General features: G+C 44.5%; 1 pseudogene; it reads right to left on the bottom strand.

Moving 5' to 3' along the window:
* Nucleotides 1-5,103: 5,103 nt before the first annotated feature.
* LOC141041870 (ATP synthase subunit a-like) lies at nucleotides 5,104-7,135 on the bottom strand (annotated as a pseudogene).
* Between the last annotated feature and the right edge of the window lie 9,326 nt (nucleotides 7,136-16,461).

The raw sequence follows: 16,461 nt of genomic DNA, 5'->3' as shown, positions 1-16,461 counted from the left end.
CTAATAGCTGACACCAATGGAATATTTTTGGACCCTAAGGCTCACGTTGACTCCGTCCTTTATTGAATAGCCAAGTCGTCGTGATTAAGCGTACGATCCATCACACAAACGTCCCTAAACCTCAGTAAGCCTTTCTAGATGATGCATTTCCCTTCTTATCTATCGATGTATTCATCTGAGGCCACAGGCAGGTATATATCTACGAGTGGTTTATATAAAGGAGGGTCCTGATAAGAATGCTGTTCGGAAAAGGCGAAACAAGTTGTGTTGACTGAGGCTCAGAATACGTTCTTGCACCACTCCTTTCAAACACACATACCCTTTCTTCTCACAAATGTGAAATTCCGGAACTCTGTGTGTAATTGTTGCAACAACGATAGGGACTCTGCCGAGGGCTCCCCGGTAGGTTCTAGTCTCTCTTTATACTGCGACTGGAGCAAGGCGTAATGGGCTATGTGGTATGTTGATCAAGGAGGTGCTGCATTGGCTGTAGCTGCAAGAGGTCTTGAGACAGAAATTATGCCATTATTGCTTCTTTCATTTAAAAGATTGAGTCGGTTCTATCTAGCTAAGTTATTCAATAAAGTAGATCGAAGTGTGTGATGCTTGTGAGTTTGGCAACTACTATATACGATATTTATAACAATACTTGATACTTGATTAATGACTTCCTCTACCTAGACCCACACCTACTTTGAATTTAACTTAACGGAGCGGCGGATCCAATAAAAAGGGACTACATTCCAATCCTACTTACCAGAATAAATAGTTGTATGGCATTCGAACCCCACCTTCATGGTTGTATTCTAATTAGCTGGAAATGTATGACCTAAGCTTCTCAACAGGCATTCACTCAACAGAGCACTTAATGAGTTTTCTAATGGCTTGAAAGACTACTATGTTTCTTTTAAGCTTAGTTGCAAAAGAAAAGCAAAGGGGAATGCGGGTCCATTTCGTAACGCTTACGGTGATAAAGAAAAGTAACTCCCATCCGCGTGAGAGGCATCGCTACCGGGCCGGGCCTCAATTCCTTTCCTTGTCTCCATTCTGATTGATTCGCTTCTTCGCGCAAGCACTTGGTTCGCCCCTTACTATAACCATCCCACTCAATCTTTTACACCGATGTTTCGTACTCTCTCGACCAGGTCATCATAAGAAAATACTGCCAAATCTTTTCGAAATGAGAGAAGGAGGGAAAGCGCGCTACAACTAACTGCTGAAAAATGCAAGATTAGCGCTAAGAAGCAACCCTAGTTTAAGTACTAGCGTCCCACCCCAACGTTCTTGTACTTCAAAATACTCTCCCCCGCTTGCTGCTCGCCTCAGCCAGACGTGGCTTATGTAGTGGTCGGCATTCCTACGTGCTCCGACTGATCCCCACTGGAGATTATATGAGGGGTCTTGGAAACTGCCGTGACGCTTTGGTGACGAAGGTCACCGGGGTGACTATGGAAGGATTCCGTGGTAGTCTCTGACTCCCTCCAACTCAATCAATATCAAGAACATGTCGTGAGCATGGGGTTTGGTTAGGCTTGGTTGAGTTTGTAAGAAAAGATAGTAGGTTGAGGGGCTTCATTGATTAGTAAACCTACGGTGCTGGTAAGGTCGGGACCGTGGTCGTCCGTCTTCGCTTTGCCGGCCGATAAGATCACTGAGATTGACCAGCCAGTTGGGTAGGTTTGGCTATTCCTTTCTACTGAAAAGGACTCAGCTGTCTGCGCGAGTCACCTTCCTTAGGCTCCGAGTCACCTTCTTCTAAGCTCTGCTGGACGACACGGCATTCTCGTTCTATAGGCCGGCCGTACTTGTGATGGTTCCCCGGGATCCAATAAATCCACTTAGGTCTACGTTGCCGCGATATTGTTCTATGGAAGCGGGTGGGCTGCTTTTTAGAAGTTCGGCCCGGTTTTTCATTAAAAAAATCAAAAGGGGGGGGGGGAGGGATTGACCTTTCTAACGCATATTCTGTCGTACCGGCATGGCCCCACTGATTTGTTTTCGATCGGAGCATCAAGCAGCGCAACCCGGTTCTACTTGACTAAGCCCCGTGCTCGTCCAAGGAGGGAGTTTGCTTTACCCAACTCCCTTTTTGATAACAAGGCAAAAACCTCCGACCCGACATTCATGAGTTTCAAATGAAGAATGAAGAGTGCCCTGCCCCTCTTTTTTTCCCTAAATCTTGGATTTGGAAGTTGGTAAAGACCCACCCCTTGTTTAAGTCAGAATGAGTCCCCGAGACATTGGCTTCCGCCAACAGTGAACTATTAAGGATCGCATCCCGCGCATATTCTACATTATAGCCTACAACTAATTCAGCTTCCGCTTCTGGGAGATCAGACGGAGCTCGATTAGTTTCTGCTAGACGAGGAATAAGGAACATAACCAATACGGGGAACAAGGGAATACCGGACCATATCTGCTTTTGCGCCATGACAATCTCACTCGAATTACAGGGACCTACACATATTAGTACAGTATACTGGGGTCCCCGGCCAGAACCACACGTGCAAGTTTCCCTGCATGTGGCTCGTCCGTGCTTTTATCCGAGGCGCTGCCTGCGACTCTGCATGGGAGAAGAGGGCTGAACTGCAAACTTTCGTGTTCAGAGCATTGCATTGTCTAAGGGAGTAGGGTGAGTAAGCTGCGCCTACCAAGCTAAGCTTTCGTCGAAAAGGCGTCACTGCTTCCTTTTCGGCGCCCGCCCTTTATTTAGATGTTGGGGCAAGGCAAGCCCAAGGAAAGTCTAGGTTGGCGCTCCATCTCGGCCGGCATCCTGCTCTCGAGAGGGTGTGGTCCTTGAGCGAACTAGTCATGTGCTGTGTTGCCCCAACGCAGGGGCATTTGGTGAGGAGCTACGGTCCGGTGGTTGACAAGCCGCTGATCGGAGGCGACTGGACTGGAGTGCTTTCATCAAATGATGCATGTGGGCTGAGCCATTCCCATCCCAAGTGGTGGCCCGATTCGGCCTGGCCTGGTCGGAAAGAGATTCTAAATCTCGAATATGCGCACCGAGAATAGATATCTATGTTAGCTAGCGGGGGCGGGCTTTCCCCTGGTAGTCCCGCTGCGTCCTCTGACAGTCCGTCTCGTCTCATCTTTCTTTGGCTATACTTGTAGCCAGCCATATTAGCTCCACATTCCACCCTTTTGGATTTCTGACGAAAAAGGCAGTCATCAGTCGCCCCCTTTCCTATTTAGCTTTGCTTGCTGCCTATTATGAGAATAGGTCCCGGTTCAAGCGGCCCGCCTTTCATCATCATCTATACCAGCTGCCACGCACGATCCCATAGGAACGATTTCATCGCCCTAAGAAGCAGAACGCGCCATCACCTACAGCCCTTTCCTCTGCCGGGGACTTTCACGAAATGAAAACGGGCGGCATCATCGTATGCTCGACATTAGTTGCCCTGGTGTATATCCCGGAGTACTCCTATGGCCGATCTGTCACCCATACATGAAGGCCTTGGCCCCGTCCCGTGTGGAGAATGCCCCCTTACGGCACGGCTTAGTCTGTTATTTTCTTTTGTCAGAGTGGATTCGGACCGCCACTTCTCTGAAAGCATGGTTCTTGCCTCCCTCTCTCTTCCCTCCTTGGAGCTCGTCCATTCGTTGGGTGATCCCTTGCTCTCACGTTCGAGTGTTTGCTCGTCGTTTAGGCCGGTGAGTTACATTTTTGCTCATTGCAGTCGCCTCCGGGGTTCTTCGCACCTGGGTAGTACCAGGACCCTTGTGCCCCGGACTGCACTGCCCGCCCTATGACCCAAAACTCAAAATGAGCCTTGCGACGAGACGCGGACATTCCTCATGCTGCGGTTCCCTCCGGTCCGTTCCCGGGTTGGGTTAGGGGAAGATCTGAGCGATTGCCTTCGCGGATCCAAACGTGCTCACAAGGCGCACAATAAGAATAAGACCAATAGAGACTTCATAAGGGACCATTTGATCTGCAGATCGTAATGCTCCTAGAAAGGCATATTTCGAATATAGAGGACGTTCCCAACAATCCACGAGAATATCATACCCAACTATGAACCGTACGAGCACATCCTATGTCACCCCCACGGTGCTTACGGCTCTATACCCCAACCCAACTTGCTCTGGCCCTGGGTCCTCCCGCATCTCTTCCTCGGTAAGCGGACCATGGAAGCTGGGGAGTATCCGCTTGGGACTGATAGAAAACAGCATATCTTTTCCCTCCTGACCCCTATAAAAATCTAGTGGAAGTCCGGTCGCGTCGGAGACATCTTTATCTAATTTTGAGGCTTCGTCGTCCGGCTCCTCCAAAATTATGTTAGGATCGGCTGGCTCATCCTCATCATCCGAAAAGAAAACAGAGACAAAACAGATTTGTTTCAATGACATATCTAATCAGACTGAAATTGATGTCGAAGACACGATCATTCACATCAATTGAAGCAGGCAGGAAGGGCGCGGAAGCTACCGTTTAACGAATGCAATGCAAGCAAGGTAGCTTGCTTACTCTCCATCTAGCGTGCGTTGGCGGCAAGGAAGGAGGCATTGGAAAGACTAGACCATACACATTAATTAGTACAAGAAAGAGGCATTCGGGAAGCGACTAGTCGCTTCTGGCGAAGCTTAACAAAGGCCGACTACTACATAGAGACAACTACTACCAGTCATGAGCGATAGTGAAGCCATCAGAGGCAGAAGCTGTCGCTTGATGGACGAAGCCGAGCCGATACGATAGGTGGGCGAAGTGAGCGAGACCAAGACGGGCCAGACGTGGAGTGGCGAAGGGGGCCTACTATACGTATACGTGATTAGTAAGCGGTTCAAGACATCGAACGAAAAATCAAGTGAACTAATGAACAGTGTGATTGATCAGACAAGTACCAAGGAGCAAGAAAACGTATGCGCTTTAGCAAGGGATGAGCGCGAAATCCATTGCTTGTTCTTTCGGTAGCCTTCTTTCATTTCCGAATTTGCTTGCGAGCAGTCCTTGCATTAGTATGAGTTCGTTGGCCGCGTAAGGGCGATCCATCTTGATGACGAATTCCACGATAACGAGAAATAGAAATTAATCGTTCGATGTCTGCTCGTTCTCCCCTCTTCAATTCCCAATGAACAACATGATCTTGAGCTATCATTTGTTCAATTTGGTCGATCTGATACTTAGTTAACTCATTCATCTTGATGTTCCCACTGATACCTAATCGATAACGAAGCTGAATGGCTTTTTTCGGTCCAATTCCATCCATTTTTGTTGAGGCAATTCTGACTTGTTCATCGGGAAGTGATCTAGCTCCTGAGATATATGACATTCTTTATCCTTATCTTTTCCTGGTCTTCTCGGCTGGAATCTACAATCTACACCTCTCCAAACACAAACGCAATATCTTGAGTACCCGGAACCATGTTCAGTGCTGCAAAAGCGCAGCTGTAGCCCCCTAGAATCTTCGGCTCCTCGTTTTTATTCAATTATGAAATGACTCATTTTGATGGAGATTTGTAGCATCATTCAAGTAAATACAAATTGAGATCGTAGAAACATGAGCTTGTGATATAGCTACACCTAATTCCAGACCGGTTAATGCTAGAACTATAAATAAGGGACCAAGATCTCCTATGAAATAGAAAATATTATTCAGAAATAGCATAGTCCAAGCAAACCCACTTAAAATCTTTCCTAAACTATGACCGGCCATCATATTAGCAAATAAACGTATTCCTAAGCTTAATGCACGAAAACAATAAGAGATTAGCTCAAGGAGTACTAAGAAAGGTGCTAACGGCAGTGGGACTCCCGCAGGTAATAAGAAGCTAAAAAATGAAGCCCATGTCTTTGAAATCCAACGATCGTAATGCCTATAAAAATGGAAAATGGAAGAGCCAAAGTAATGAGAAAATGACTTGTCACTGTGAAGCTAAAGGGTATCATACCCTGGGGATTACGAAATAACGAAAAAGTAAAAGTGAACGAGATGCGAGGGAAAAACTTTTGTTTCACATTTCCGGAAAGACCACCTATTTGTTTGTTTACCAGGTTCAGCACGAAATCATAAATAAGCTCGACCAAGCATTTGGCACTGACTTTCCACCTCCCTTTTTCGTAACAACAAAAAACAGAAAAACGACCAAAACGACAGTGAGCAGCATATACAAGACTGCATTTGTAAATGTAAAATAAAAGTTGCCCACATGAAGATCAATTATTGGGTAAATGGCAAATTGATCCAATGGGTTTTCCAAAAAAAGCTGATTCGGAGCACTTACAGCGCTACCCGGCGGGGAGTCTTCGGCCCTCCATATTTCGTTATAAAAATTAACAAAGCCCGTGTTCCAAGTTAAGCTTTCGCGCCCCTTGAAATGTAAATCTACGAAAGTATCCTTTAGATCCTTAAAAGAATCCACGCCCAGAAACTGGTTACAAAACCAGGTAACATCGTATGCAGGTGGCAAAACCAAATTTGCCTGCCGCATGTATGATTCTACCATTTTTGTGATTTCAAAAAGCAAAGCCTGTGTATTTCCGGGCGCAATTCCATACATTTTTAAAAGGAGGTCCCTGTCTTTCGAGGTAGGTGCCTCCACCCCTTCCAAAAGCCGGTTCACAAGCTGCGGATCCAACGCAGGTTGGGAAAAATCAAAAATAAAAGAATGGACGTGAGAGACGCTTTGTACTGTTTGTGTTATTAAATCGAATTTGTTCATCTCCAGGTAACTCCATCTTTTTCAGCTCTGCTCGCTCACTTTTGACAGGAAAGGAGACTGATCTTGACGTCGGCGTTGGTTTTTCCAACGAAACGAAGAAGTTTTGGATTGAGATTTCACATAAGCATTGCACAATGATCCGCATTAGGCGGGGAGCAGCAATGATACCGCCGGCCAGGAATAAGTACTTATCCCTCTTATACTTAAGAAAAGAGAATAGAAGTGGTTCCTTTTCTTTCTATACGAAATTCGACGATTTCGTTTGTGTTCATGTTGGCATAGGAGAACTACTAACTTCCGCCATCTGCATTAGTTACGTTAGCGTAGGTAGGCGGTTCTCATGCCAAAGGGGAAGATCTCGCTCAGCCAAGTGCACAACCTGAGTAAGTACACTTATCGAGGAGTGATAGGGCAGCAGAGTTTGAGGCAAAAAAAAAAGATTTGGGTGGCTATGGGTGATATGGGGAATCTAACAATTAATTGACAATGATTTCACCGTGATGTGCATTGGTAGCTTCAAGATGAAGGCATTTTCCATATGTAAGCCACAATTTCAGTATCTTATTCTTCTGAACCAGGAAAAGCGTTCCGGTAAGGAGGATGAAAGAAGAGTACAAAAAAGGAAGTCAAAAGTAGTAGTCTTTAACAAGGCTTTCCTTCATCAGCGTAAATATCTAAAGTAGAGGCTTTGGTATAAACATAAATCCCATAATAGAGGGATCGATCATCACATTCTGCTTTGTTAAGAAAGAAGGATAACCTAGATAGATAAAGGTGGAATGGACTACGTGCAATCCCATCCATGGACATATTTTATTTACTGTATAAATATGTATGATGTGCTACTAGGAAATCCGCCATCGCTTGCCCTCTAATGGCCTTCTGCGGCACATACACAATGTCGAACTCAGTAAGGATGATGGCCCCATCTTGCCAATCTTCCTGTAAGCATTGGTCTTGTCATGAGATATTTAAGTGGGTGAACTTTGCAGATGAGGGTGACCCGATGTGCTATCATGTAGTGCCGTAGCTTCTTGACAGCGAACACCAGTGCAAGGCAATGTTTTTCGATAGGAGAGTACGCATGTTCAGCTCCTACGAGCACACGACTGAGGTAATAGAGGGCATTCTCTTTCCCGTTTTCATTTTCTTGTGCCAATAGAGCCCCAAGAGATTCATCCAAGGCCGTGGTTTAGAGTATAAGCTCCTTCCCTGGTATCGGCGCAGCCAGGACTGGCGGATTGAGGAGATAGCTTTTGATGCCATCTAGGGCTTGTTGGCAGTTTTCATCCCAAAAGAATGGAATGTATTTTTTGGTTTTTCTTGTAAAAGGTTGGATTCTTCCTACAAAATTGGCTATGAATCGCCTGATGTATGCCAGGTGCCCTTGAAGCGAACGCAGCTCCTTAAGGTTTTGAGGAGGAGGCATTTCGAGTATGGCCTTGATTTTACTCGGGTCGATTTCTATTCCCCGATGTCGAATGACAAACCCTAGGAATTTGCCTGACGAGACCATGAAGGCGCACTTCAACGGGTTTAACTTGAGTGCATGTTGCCTTAGGCGGTCGAATACGATTCTGAGATGTTGAAGATGTTCTTCATAGGATACCGCCTTTACAACGAGATCATCTACATAGCACTCGACAATCTTATGTATTATCTCATCGAAGATCTTAGTCATGGCGCGTTGATATGTAGCACCGGCGTTTTTGAGACCTTTGGGCATAACCTTGTAACAATATATGCCTATTGGAGTGCGAAAGGCTGTGCTTTATCAAGGCAAGCTTCTCTTTCTTTCGCCAATGAAGTTCATATAAGTGTATAGAAAGCCTTCTTTTCACAACCATGCACAAACCAAAGTGCTGCTGAAACGTGAAATCCATGCACCAACAAGTTCCAGTTCATAAGCAATGAAAAAGCAGAGTATATGGGAGGATAGTGGCTAAACTGTTCACTTGAGGAGAGTGGGAAGTGACTAGTCCGATAGGAGAAGAGCGGAAGTGCGATCTTTCGATCCAATCTACGTCGACTAAAATCCATGTCTCATGGCACGAGGGCCATTGCAAGTTGATGTTGTTGCTTTACCGTCACAGTCTGTCCTCAAGAGAGGCATCCATTCCTGGCCAGACAAAGTTCCTATTAGTTCTCTTATAGGAAGCTAGTATACCTGAATGGCCTCCGGTAGCTGTCCCATGCAGTTCTTGTGCTATCCTGGCTCTTGCATTTCCAGCGGTCCCCACATAAAGCCTCCCTTTTTTCCTTAATACCCCTTCCTCCTCTTCCCAACCATCTTGTCCTCCTCTCGCTTCACTAATGCTCTTCTTAACTTCTTCAGCTAATTTTTATCCTTCGTAGCTTTGTTTCACTTCTCCTATCCAATCCGGCAACAACTTGCTCACAAGGGTGCAACCACTGAATTTGTAACGACACAATGATTTGAAAAAAATCAAAAGATATGTAAAGAACACAGACAGTAAAGGTAGAAGATCATTTCCGGGTAGATAGGAGAGCTATTAAAATCCACAAACATGAATCAGAGTTTCGACTGGGTTCTCCAGATTTAACCAAAAGAAGACTTTTCTACAAATAAGAGAATTTCTCATTTTTTGGTTTATACCGAGCCAAAACATAGAATTTCCATTGAAGAAGGAAGTAAGGATGCTAGCCGGAGAATCAAGAAATAAATACTTCCCATTCCGATTCTTTTTTAGTTCCCAAGATAGAATTTCTTTGTTTTTGGTAAGAGCGGTGGGTGACAACGTGCAAGACTAGATAGGTTTGGCTTTGATCTGATCAATAGGAATAGGAGGAAGCGTTGGAGAGGTACCAAATGACTGAAGAGGGGAACCCATCTGACCACATGTAGAGCCAGCCCATAAGTAAATTCAAGAGAATTTCTTCATCTTCCAAAGTATGTGAGTGAGGTCAAAATTCCATGGATCGATCTCATCACTCACATCCAACAACTAGTGAAAGATGTAATGATGAAGCTATAGGAGAAGAAAAAGCGTTGGTTTTGATTGGTAATCTTGAGTTGTCATCTTTTGAAAGAGAGTAACTTGCTGGATGGAGAGCAGCTAGGAGAATAAAGTTCATCTTTACCCCATCTTTCATTCCAACTCTATTTTCTTGTGTGCGATCCTTCTTTCTGGTTTGGAATCCAAGAAGCTCAATGGGCTAGTTTCAAGTTCGATCAGACACGAAATCTGGTATAGCCACCAGCCTAGATAGAACGGGCGGGGGAAGAAAAACTAGGAGCGAGCCACATTCAAGAGGGTTGTCAAAGGCCCTCTCAATAGAGCTATTTTGTCATTGAATCGATGGAGGGAAGACTCCTTCGGTAGGTGCCCCCGACTCTTCCAGTTTCTGGGTGGGATCTTATGGCTTAATCTCTGATTGCACAGGATTCATCTTTGTTTGGTAACCTCAGACCCTGAACCAGGAGTTGGAAGCGCCTTTGCCAGACTTTCCAATTGAACACGATGCGGGCGATGCAACTCGGCAAGGAGAAGGCTGAACCCTGGTGCTATACTATAGCAGAAGCTTTGGCAGTTTACCATGGCTTGATGTTCTAGTTGTCATGCTAAAGCCGTTGATAGCTACTTCGCTTGACGAGCTAAGTAGAAAGACTTTGTGGATGAATCCACAACTGATGGTGCTTTAGGTTGATCTGATCCCTAGAAGGAAGAGTTTTGGGCTTAAGGCATAATTGCTCTATTGCGGCTACCCTGGCTATGTCATCCGATGCTGTTCACAAAGCGGCTCTTACTATAGACCCGGCTATCTCCGAGTTGAAATCGAACCCAGCCCCGGGTTTCCGTCCATCAATCCAGAGCTCAAGACAACCGCGATAGTTAAATCGCTCAAATAGCCACCTTAGACGGACACAGCCATTAGAAGAAGAAACTTAAACTCGATGGAGTACCCTAAACCAGAGATCCTCGACAAAGGAAGTCTCGATTCGAGGAACGAAATATCAATAGAGGAACGAAAACCGCAGGGTATGAAATTTGGGTAGGGTTGGCAGGGAAAGTCCAACTGAAACTTTCTTTGATTACCTTTTTTCTCCAACTGGCTCAGAGATTGCATTTCCCCTTAACCGGTAACCTCCTTTGAATCCTTCGTTTAGACCCTCTCTATTGGTATTGGCATTGGCTCAAGAGAAAGGACCTTATTTGATCGCTTAGAACTTGATGGAGGGAAACTCACTCGCTCGAGATATGCTTAAGCTAGCTTAGGAAGAGTACTAATTTTATATGCCTTAAAGAGGGGATTCAAAGAGTAGCCTTTTACTAGGGCTTAAGTGACTCGTTTCATATTGCTTACTATGGTCTGGACAGTGAGGAAGGTGAGTTGGAAGATATACCTAATGTCAAATGAGACTTTCTCCTCACCAAATTGAAGCGTGAGCTTAGCATCTTTCACATCGATGACAGCCCATGCAGTAGCTAGAAAAGGTCTCCCCAAAAAAAAATAGGAAAGCTCTTATCCTACATCTCCAAGACAACAAAATCAACTGGAAATGCGAAGTTACCAACTATCAGGGATATCACCCAAAATGTCTGCCGGATCCTGATCGGCAAGGTGGAGAGTGATGCTAGTCGGCCGTACATCACCCAATGGTAGTGGCTCGTAGACAGTGAAGGGAATCACAGTAGACCCAAGACCACATAAAGCATGGAAAGTTTGACTTCCTATCAAGCATGGAATACTGAAACTGGCAGGCTCATCTAAGTTGAGAGGTAGTTTATTTGAACGAGTGCACTACATTCCTTAGTAAGAGTAACCAGTTCTGGCTCGTTAATGTTTCGCTTCTTTGCGAGCTGGTCCTTAAAGAACTGTGTATACATCGGCACCTGTAAGACACCATCAAGGATGGGGGTGGTAATCTGCATATCTGTCATCATATCCAGAAACTTTGCAATCTGCTTGTCTTCATTTGACTTCACAAACCGTTCTGGAAATGGCAGCTTCGGGTTGACAGGTGAAGCAGATTGATGATGGATCATTAGGAGCAATAGCTGCTGGTGTAGAAGAACTAGGCTGTGCAGCAGAAGTAGTGGACTGTTGAGGTCCCTGCGGAGAAGGTATTGGGCCGGCTAGGGTAGAAGGCAGGTGGTACATACAACGCTGGCATTGGGGAAGAGGATCGGTTGTCGTCTTACCACTCCGACTAGTAAAGGCTCCACGTGGGTGAACTTCAGGTTGAGGTGGAAGTCTCCCTTGTAGATGGTTGTGAGGCTACCATACGAGTGGTCAATGTTTGCATAGAAGAATCCTTACACCCAATATTGTCACTCCTTTTAGAATACCTGTCTACACCTACATCAGCAAGATGTAGTTTTATTAAGTCGGCTTCCATTCCTTATTCGGAAGGCGTTGGATACTTGATATACGCTATGCTATGTACTCGGCCCACCATTGCGCATGCTGTTTTAGGAAGCATATTTTGATCCTTATTCAGGGAAAGCTCATATCCATCAAAACCAATCGAAGTCCAGCTTTATCCCGAGCATCCGTTGTTTGCCCCGATTGAAGATCCGACACGACACCCTCTCTTCCATCTCCGGCTTCCTAACCAGATCCGTTTACCCCTGCTTGAAAAAGTGTTTCCATTCGTAGTTCGGGGTTTCCTAGTCCCAGGTTTATTCGTAACCGGCTCCCTATCCAGGTCTTCCTCCTCAACAGCTATCTTTGTTTGACGGTGTTCGTTGCCAATGCAATAGTAATATATGCTTGCTTTCTTCCTGTTCGCATATCCATATCGAAAACTCTTCTTTCGTAGGCACATTTACTTCAATTCAACTACTTCATTGATGAATCAATTTGAGGAAATTCAAAAATACCTTGCTCGCCTTCGCAACTGCCTTCTTTTCTGTGCCTTCCTAGTTTGCCAACCCTATGTTTGATTGCGAGTTCCGGCGGGGTGAGTACCTGGACGGACAAGGGGTTCCTTTTCGATTTCCATTTTAGAGCTTCTCTCTAGTTCGAATATATAGAACTTCCTTCTTAGAAATGGAATACCTTCACCTTAGAAGGGTGTTCTTCCTACTAGTGAAACCAGATCTGCCTTTTTCGGCTAAGCCGATTCCAATGATCGGACGGACAATACTTGCTTAAACCTAGCACCCTGTTGCCTTGCTTTTCCTCCAGCCGTACCTGCCTCGCCGCTCGTGATACCCAAGAAGGGCATCCCTCACTTCCCAGATCGTCTCGCACTTCTTTTGTCACTGGCACACACGCTCTCGTGGGTCTATCACTGAGAAATCCCTTTTCGCCGGGCGGTGCGGTAAGTAAGACTAGTCGATGGACAACTGCTGACTGAATAGGGAGAAGATGCTTTTTCCTAGGCTCTTTCTACTTTGCTCATTGGGTATAGCCGTCAGTGATCCACAGATACGGCGCTTTTGGATTCCTAAAGGGATAGGATAGTTCTTTCTGGGCTTTAGAGGTCTCCCCTTTAACCTAGTACTCTTAGGAAGGCCGGGTTAACCTTCTACTAGAACTGTTCTATCTACGAAATTAGAAAGTAGGGTCAACTTGCCATAATATATAGCCCAACTTGATCCGTCTTAGAGTAGCCGCCTATGGAACCGCCCCCGAGTCAACAATGCACCCGATCGCGAGCCTTATATGAGTTTCATAGTCAGCCTGCTCTTTCAAGAACGTGCCTTCTAAACTCGTTGTTCCGCTTGCAGATTGGAGTTTCCTACTGACTATCCGGGTTCTTGATACCGCCGGCCGGGAATAAGTACCTATCCCTTACGGGAATCGAACCCGTGTCTTCGACATGAAAAGACGATGTCCTAACCTCTGGACGAAAGGGACCAAAAAGCTATTTTTCATATACTTAAGAGAAGAGAAGTGGTTCCTTTTCTTTCTATACGAAATACTTGATGCACTTATTGAATGGAAACTTGAATTGAGAGAAAAGGTGTGCTACGCTTCTTCATTCTCGTAACTCAATCAATATCAAGAACATAAAGAGTTTGTATAGAGATGGATTTCTCTTCAGTTCCAAGACTTTTTTTTAATGGCTCGTGTTGCGCTAGTGACACGAGGGTAAAACGCTCGAGTTGGCTTGCTGACTCGAGGAGGGAAAGGCTCCATTTGCTTTAGTGAATGGAGGAAGAAACAACCATAGTAACTATCTATGAAATTGATTGATGGATATGAGAGTGGTGCAAGACCGGGACTGGATTCTCTTTCGGATAGGCCCTGAAAGGAGAAGAAAGGCTGAAATGCCAACGGACGTCTGTCTATTCTCTAATTCACCCGATCCCTATCCGCTTTCCAAAAAGGAAGAATGCATGAACCACGGCAGAGGAGAAAGGACGGATCACCTGCCGATCTTTTACAAAACTATGCCAGAAAGGATATAAAGATTGACCGGTACAAAAGCCATCTCCATCAATCTACGCTCATTAAGGAGAGGGTTCCTTAGAGAATAAAATGGGGAGCGAACGAAAAAGATGTGTGGCTGAGGTGTTGGGAGCTCCCAATAGAGAAGGACGATGCGGAAAGGGATGATGGGAAAGTGACAAGACTGGACTTCGACTCGTTTAAAAAGAGTTGTAGCCGTACGGAATTCCAATTGGAATGGACCCATCTCATGATACAAGTTACCCTGGATTTCTTTCTATTCCTATTTCGCTGGGCAATTCTAGTTTTTGTTATGATGATCTCATGGCTAGTAGTATTGAGTTCTATAAATAGATTGATAGTAGGTTTTAAGATAGCTCACTACAACAAAAACGGCTTGTATGGTCGCTTTTTCTGAGACGCTATTTGTCTTCGTCTCTATGCCCATGAACACTAGCAAGCTAAAGACGCTTCTTCAGACGTTTATGGGGCGTCACAAACTTTTGCTTATAATTGGCCATTTAGAAAATAGGTATATAATTTTAATTAACTTAGAGACGATTTGTGAGACGTTTATATGCGACTATAATCTAATTTTGTGTACTTAAAAGGCAAATAAAATTGTAGTTGTGGTAAAATTCGAATGGATGACCCGAGTAATTGCACGAACAAATTGACCAAGAGGCATTTTGTTATTTGATTGCGACCTTAATCATCACATTCATAATATTCTTCTAAGTAATATTATATTAATATTCTCATGTTAAAACAAAAACCTTAATCATCTCTCCTTGGAAAAAAATCCTTAATCATCCGAAAGATACAAGGGATTTGATGATTTGCCCTATTATAGTTTGGCACTTGATGAGTTGCAACATTTGATTTAGACTTATATATACTTTACATTAATTTACTGATCATTTGCCCTGAGTGGCGCTTTGCTGAATTTCAATTTATTTAACTTGATAAATCCTACTGGAATGACATATATACCCTTTGGTATTTTTGCAATCTGCTTTATACTACTATACGCGGCTCCTGGACTAAACAAATCGATCTACTATGAGGGTTCGTCCTTAGCGCCGCCGCTGCTCGGCACCTCGGCACCAGCCGCCGCTCTCCCGCCGCCGTTTGCCCCTAGCCAGAGCTCTCAAGCCGCCGACGGTCGCCACCTATCATAGATCTGACGCAACCGCCACTCACCCCTAGCCTCAACTCCTGCTTCGCTCCACTCTGCTCCCCCGCTGCTCGATGGTTGTTCCCTCTGGCCAGAGCTCCCCCGCAGCCCCTCGCTGCTTCTCCCAGCCAAGTTCCCCAACCGCCATATGCTGATATCCTCCCTCCAGCCCAAGTTCCCCTGCCACCCGACGCCGGTCTCCCCCTAGCCCAAGTTCCCCCGTCGCTTGACGCGATGGCGGAGCTGGGGGTCTTCCTGGGAATTCCGGGCAGATCCTATATGACGCCCGTGTCCGTCCGTTCGTCGCTGCTTCGCTGAAGCGAAGCGAGCGAACGAGGCGCACGGGCCGACTCACTTCGAGCGAGACCTGGTTTTGGGAACCTTCTAGTAGGTTCCTTAAACCGAGTTTTTTTCTTTTGCTAGTTTTTCCGTTTTTTACTTTTTTTAAACCTTTTTGTGTCCTTTTTCTGTTTCTTTTCTTTCATTTTATCCTTTTTCGTTTTACTTTTATACTTTGTTTTCAAGAAAATGATTCGAATTCCAAATTTTGTTCATGATTTTAAAAATTGTTCATGGATTTATTTTTTTTACTTTAAAAAAATGTTCAAAATTTAAAAAAAGTTCAGCGTATATCACAAAATGTTCAATATATATTTAATATTGGTTTAGTGTATATAACAAAATTGTTCCATGTGTAGTTAAAAATAGTTCAACGTATATTACAAAAATGTTTAATGTATATTTAAAATTTGTGCATCATATATCACAAAAATTTACACTGTGTAGTTAAAAAATTGTTCGGCATATATTCAAAAAAAATTCAATGTTTATTTGAAACTTATAAAAATTCAACAAATGTTTGGAGTTTCATCCGTGGTCAATAATTATTCACGTTCTTTTTTTGTAAAAATCACGTTTTAAAATTTTGTTCGAGAAAACGTTATTCATTTCTTGAAGGAATGATTAAAAGGCGGATCTACCTCTGTACATAATATCTATCTTTGAGCGTTGTAATTTAACATATGGTGAGTCGCTGGTGCAGTGGGGAACAAAGCTGCTATATCGCGATGGGTCGCGGGTTCTAGTCCATGGAACGCTCCATTTTTTTCGTGGCATTTCTCTTTTTAGGTTCGCTCGTTGGAATGGCCGGCCCTTTTTGCACTAATCCTTGACTACGAAAAAGTTTTGGAGTTTTGTGCAAAACAAATACTACATGTATTATAAGGTAATGAGTGACTAGGCCGTTGGCCCAT

The sequence above is a fragment of the Aegilops tauschii genome, chromosome 2 (assembly GCF_002575655.3).
Source record: "Aegilops tauschii subsp. strangulata cultivar AL8/78 chromosome 2, Aet v6.0, whole genome shotgun sequence".
Taxonomy (NCBI): Eukaryota; Viridiplantae; Streptophyta; class Magnoliopsida; order Poales; family Poaceae; genus Aegilops; species Aegilops tauschii.
The sequence above is the reverse complement of the archived record's forward strand: the minus strand, read 5'-3'. Positions and strand labels throughout refer to the sequence as shown.